The sequence below is a fragment of the Nelumbo lutea genome, chromosome 1 (genome assembly GCF_056320005.1).
Source record: "Nelumbo lutea isolate HS-2025 chromosome 1, American lotus-T2T, whole genome shotgun sequence".
NCBI lineage: Eukaryota > Viridiplantae > Streptophyta > Magnoliopsida > Proteales > Nelumbonaceae > Nelumbo > Nelumbo lutea.
This window is the reverse complement of record NC_142684.1, coordinates 99,228,954-99,235,861: the sequence shown is the minus strand read 5'-3', so window position 1 is coordinate 99,235,861 and position 6,908 is coordinate 99,228,954.

Below are 6,908 nucleotides of genomic sequence, written 5' to 3'. Positions count from 1 at the left end.
GGTGCAACTTGGGTGGATTTGCGTCGGGGTTTTCTCAAAATTTGATGAATGGGCCCAGACTAAAAATCCGGGCCCAATACAATGTAATATCTGAAATTCTGATACCCGAAATGCTTCTGCTGGCGGAACTTTAAACATCAGCTCCTCAGATTACAATCCTTTTTCTTCAAAAATATAATCATTAATCAATGTGCACAAGGGCATCTTCTCATGTGCTGAGAGGACATGCAGTTGACACAAAACTGTGATGCGTTATTTTGTGACTTACAGATCCAAACTGTATTTGTAGGGTTTTCTTCTACTGGAACAATATAGAGTTGCAATAAAATGTGAATGCAATCCCCATTTATTTTATTGCATCAAATGCAAAGTAGCCCCATTAATTCTGAAAAAATAAAATAAAATAAAATACCCTTCTCTCCAAAACATGGACATAAGACAAAATCTTGAATGTGTCTCACAATTAAGATGCTGATGTGGCATGTCCAAAACCTGTGTCCAATTCATTCTATGTGGGATTGGTTGTAAGTCATTTCCTGCATTTAGAAGGGATGGGTTGAAAATGAGGAAAGGTAGGCTCTCCATGTTATGTGCTAGTGGGCTTCAAAGAGTTCTGGTCTACTTCTCATACTGACCTCACAGCATGTATAAACCGCAGGCTTCAAAAAAACCAGACCCTTGGGCAAAGCCACATCACCATGCTGCACTGTATTTAATGCGACAATAGGGTGTTGGGATGTGCTGATCGTTACCTACCAAAATGGGATCCCCGGCCATTAGAACTCACCTTCTTCAAGTCTATAAATGCAGGCCATATAATGGGGCAGTCTGTACTTAAACAGTACACAGTCAAAGGTGTTTTTCTAGCAGATATGATATGGAGAAACGCTGTGGTTAACTGTAACACCATTTTGGTGATCAGAATCAATTGGCGTATTAAGATATATTAATGTCCTCTTCCATTAATCCAACAACCATGCTTCATTTTGCTTAATCTTGTCTTTCTCTTGAAAAATCAAATACAAGAGAGGTGGAGGGGGGGGGGGGGCAGTTTTTCAGATTAAAGTACCACACCCACCAACCAGACATAGTCTGACACAACACGTTCATGCCAAAACCTAATCTGAATTAAATGTAAAGAGAAAGATACATACCTAACACAGAAATGCCTAAGGTTATATTTAATTAATGACATATATATATATATATATATAAGTGCATCGGCTGCATTGTTTAGAAAAAAGTATGGGATAATGAAAAACAAGACATGCATGTTTAATGTGAATGGTTGACAATTAGATTTAAGATATAGATCATACATCATAGATGAAGAAGTCTTATTTTATATTTATTAGGTAACTTCTTCATGTGTTTTTCTTTTTAATTTTATTTTAACTTTACATTGAACCCCAATAGTAAGCTCTAAATCTGCCGCGTTGGCTCAAATCGAATAAATCATATATTTAAGGATGCGTTTGATTGTGATCAAATGTAATGTTCCCTAAAAATATTATCAAAACTGTTTTATATTGTAGGTGCTACGATCCTCCAACGACCAACTCCAATTGTTGACTTAATTTTGTCATGTTTGGGTTGAACGAGAAGTGGAGATTTATGACGGACGGATAATTTTGCCTAGTTTTAAGGGGGGGCGGGCGTAATCGAGATTGATTTCACAATGTTTAATGCAAAAAGGAAAAGGCTGTATTTTAATTACCACGTGAGACGTGAGTAACCACATATGATATGACTGACCAAAGGAAATGCTACCTATGCATGTATGGAGACGTTTAATTTATTTCTTTCCACAAATGCATCTTCATTTGGACTCAACATGCAGCAATTGCACCTTAATCCCCAAATGAAATTAGATACCATCCATGCAAAAAGAAGAGCAAATCGAAACTCCCTCTTTGTTTCAAACTCCTTTTCTAATTTTTTATTTTTTTAATTCCAGAACCTGAGGGTAGGGATTGTTTTATATATATATATATATAATAATTGCCATTGCCTTAATCCCCAAATGAAATTAGATACCATCCATGCAAAAAGGAGAGCAAATCGAAACTCCCTCTTTGTTTCAAACCCCTTTTCTAATTTTTTGTTTTTTCTTAATTTTTTATTTTTTTAATTCCAGAACCTGAGGGTAGGGATTGTTTTATATATATATATACCAACCGTGCAAAAAGGAGAGCAAATCGAAACTCCCTCTTTGTTTCAAACCCCTTTTTCTAATTTTTTTTTTCCTTAATTTTTTATTTTTTTAATTCCAGAACCTGAGGGTAGGGATTGTTATATATATATACTAGTTTTGTTAAGTGAAAGCTAAACAATATAAATACATAAAAGTATAAAATTGTTTTATATTTTAACTTGTTAATATCCAATTCAATATAACTCCACCACTTCACCCAAGTTGGTCGATTTTCTAGTATTTCCGATTGGCTTTAGTTCATCAACTTTCTAATCTGACCAAGTTAGATCAGTTTCGGTTTGACCATTTGTAAACCGACCCAATATATATATATATATATATATATATATATATATATATATATTTTCTTAGTCTAAAATATTTTATATCATAAATTTAATTCTTTTCTAATTTGTTTTTATTAATAATACCACTGTAATTTATTAAATTTAAATTCAATTTTTAAGCTTAAATCTTTTGAACAAACAAACTAAACCAAAAATAGACACGAAACGGTACAACTTGAGTTGACGGGTTTTCCCTAATGGTTAGTCAGTTTTGGGTGGCAAACTCCCGACCTAACAAAGTCGATTTGGTAGGCAAAATAACTTACAACCGAACTGAATCAAGCCTTGAACACTCCTAATTTTAGCTAAATTAATAGTTTAATCTTCAATAATTAGTGAAAATTTATAGCAAGAATACACAATTATTGAAAATAAATTTATAATCAAAATACAATAATTAGAAAATTAAAATAAATACTGAAATATATATTCAATTAGTCAATAAATAGTGTAATTTCAAACAATAGTTTAATCTCTAATAAATTATTAAAAGTACATAATTACTAAAACTAAATTTATGACAAAAATATAATAAATTAAATTTCAAAATTTAAATAATAGTTGTTTACACTCCAATAATTATTGAAAATTTTCTGTTAAATAAAAAACAAAAATAGATTTATAAAAAAAATATTAAAATATATTTATCAAAAAATATAATAAATAATTACTGAAAATACAATAAATATTAATTTTAGTACATATAAATATATAATGAATATACACTATTATCATAAAATTATTACTAATAAATATTATTTTCTGAAATTTATTTTCTAATATTACGAATTGATATAAGTGAAATTAGTTATTTACAATATTATTTAGTTATTTAAAATATATTTCTATTTAAAATTATAAAATACTAACTATTCATTGAATTTAATAATCTATAAAATTATAATAAGTACTATTAGTACAAAATTCGTGATTAATTTTGTAAAATATGAAATTATTATTAATATGAATACTATGAGATATACAATAATTATTTTTCTACTTTTGAGAAATTTTTTAAATTTTATTACATGATTTTGTTATTTTAACTATTTAAAATTTATTCATGTTAAATATTTCGTAGCTTAGATATTTAAATAATATGTAAAATATTTAAATTTTTTTATTTATTTTAAATTTATTACATTATATTAAATATTTTTATATAATTATTTTTGCTATTTTGAGTGTTTTGTTATTTAAGATAATTCATAAAATTATAATTTTTTTGTTACTAAATAATTTCGATGATGGATTTTGTAAAAATATAGAATTATTAATAATATGAACATTATTAAATCTATTATAATAAATTTTTGTGTTCTGAATAAATATTTTAAAGTTAGTATATAATTTTATTATAATGTTTAAATAGTTTTGGAATGTTTTTAATTGACACTTTCTTTAGATAGATATAGATAAAAAGTGGGGGAGAGGATAAATAGGAATTACTGATAGTTTAGGAAATAATTTCTCTACTAAATTATAGATAATTTAAGAGATAAATAGGAGTTAGAGATAACTTAGGAGATAAGTAGGAATTAGAGACAATTAATTTAGGAGAAAGTGGGGGAAAGTGAGTCCATGTTCTGTGCACCCATGGGTGCACTAGACGCATAAACCCACCAATCATTTTCAACCACGTAGTCCATTCAAACGTTAATGGTTAAATGTACATTAACATGGGTTTGGCGGTTCAATTGGGCACCAATTGGCCACAACATGACCTATGGGTGCAACAAAAGTCCCCCAAACCTCATATTGTGAGATTTTTCCCCTGGAAGTTTTCCCCCTTCCACCGAACCCTCCCTCCATCAATGGCATTAAGGATAGCTCCAGCAACAAGGAAGTTTTCATCATTCTTCTTCTTTTTTTATGGAAAACTGTCATCATTATTCACTATCATGAAAACCCACAACGAAAATCTCTCCCTCTCTCTAAATTTTCATCATTATTCCTTCAATTAAAGAAATTTTCTAAAGAAAAAAGAGAGAGCACTTTTGAAAAATAAGTTATTCTGTGAAAGAGACCTCAACCATGTATATGATCTATTTAAGCTATAGGTTGTGTTAATTATATGCTTAGTACTCTTCACTCTTGACTTGATGCAGTCACACTATTATACTCTTGACTCGTCTTTCAGCTTTCAAACTAGTGTCCTGAGATTGAGGTTTTAAGCAAAGAAGACCCTGAAAACCTAGCAGGTGGGCTAATTAAAAGGTAAAGAGAAAATCCAAGGAACACTTGGAAACCCACAAGAAATAGCCATGAAAAATGTGAGTACCAAAAAGAAAAACAACAGAAAAAAGAGGAATGGAAGATGGTTGCAACACAGATATGATCAAACCAATAACTAAGAAGGAATAGTTTTTGAGGGAGAGTTAGAATAGAAATAATTGCAATCAATCATAGATTCAAACCAAAATTGAGGATATCTACAGATGTGCATCTCAGATTTCTTTTCTTCTATGATGTATATTAGATTTCAATATGGAGGACGTGAGGTGGGAGGCCACGACAAGACTTCGGGGGGATCTGGCAATTCAAAGGGCTCGAAGCTGCAACACTGTAAACAGACATGGACATGCTACTCATGCAAGAATCGCTTTCAACCACCATGTTACTAGCTTTAATGTCCTCGCTTTCTTCATCTTCACTAGGAAGACGGTGGAAAGTAGGGTTAATAAAAGATGCTGCAACTAGAACTACGATGCTCCCAGCAACGAGTGACCCTGCAACATCCCTCCAAACACCTGCCCATTACCTCCTACAAGAGAGATAGTAAACGGAGACGATTTCATAGAGGAAGATGAAATGGTGACCTCCCGCAACAGTCCCTCCAAACATGGCATAGTCATTGTCTGGCTTGGGTTTGTTCTTCAACCCAGGTGGTCAGCCTCTTGGTTTCCGAACAACTTCCACCGTCGACCCAACATCTCCCCCGGTTGAATTGCCGAACCCACATTAACGTTTGGATGGATGACGTGGTCGAAGATGTTGGCGAGTTCCCACATACAGTCACCCATGGGTGCACAAAAACGTAGACTCAAGGAAAGTGGTGCCACTTAGCTTAACATTAGAAAATCAAATCCCACTTTCTTTATGGTTGTTAGAAATAGTTAGGCCTATGTTATTTTTATTAAAAAAAAATAAAAAAAAATAGGAAATTAGGAAGGGGTTTGGAGGAAGGAGAGGCATGATGAGGTGGATTGCTTTGCTATATATATAATATTATTTATATTAAAATACTTTTATATTTTAAAATAATTTCCCTTATTTTCAATAAATCTATTTTTAAAATTAAAATAATTTTAATTTAGAAATTTCAGAGATTCAAGTCCCCAATGGGGGAACCCATCTACACCAGTGATATGGGATGGAGGGTTGTTTTCAAGGTTCAAAATTTTGATACGTATTGTCCAATACGTATCGTTTTAGAGACTTCCCAATATGCCCCTACAGGGGGTGTTTTAGGATTTAACCTGGTTCAGGGGTAGACAGGCCTTAAACCAAACCCTCTTAACTAGGTTTAAAAAAACTAAAAAAAAATAGGGGAGCAAGCCCCAATACAGTCCAATACACCCCTACTTGGCATATCGGGTTGTATCTATATTTTGAACCTTGGTTATTTTATCTCCGATGGAGACTGGGATCACAAATAAGAATTTATTTCAAAATCGGGAATAGGACAAAGATATGGCCCCTGCCCTCATTTCTTCTTTTACCTTCATGGCATGGTTTTAAAAATTGGACCAGACCAGATGATCAGACCGATTGACTTTGGAACTGGTTAGACAATTGAACTGTCAATCTATTGACTTGGACAACAAAATTTGATTATTTTTTTATTTTAATTATTTTAATTATTTTTTTAATCAGAATGAGCTGTCCCTTCGAATTAGATGGTCAGACCATTTAACCTGAAAACTGTTCCCAAAACCGTGCCGTATCCGATTCGATTTCTAAAACCTTGCTTCATGGTATCATATCTCCACTCTGGTCTCAGGCCCGGCGTCCGACGTGACCAAAGCGCCCGTCCGGATTTCTTACATTTTCCGGCATCCTAAAAATGTAGCGATCGTTAAGAGCGATGTCCTCTTCAGAGTCTTGAAGAAAACAAAATGGAAAACGGTGCAAGTAAAGACAACCATCCAACTTGTCAAATTAAAAGCGGGCCCCATTTTTGCTTACCAAAATCAAACACGCCTCTATTTTTTTTTTTCTTTTCTTCTTCTCTTTTATTATTATTATTTTTTTTTCATCCATTGAGAATACTCAGCCATGTTTAATTTCGAACAAGCCATCAATTATTGTCTTCTTTTCCATTTTGTTTGGTAATCATATAATAATTGATAATATATTATGAAGCA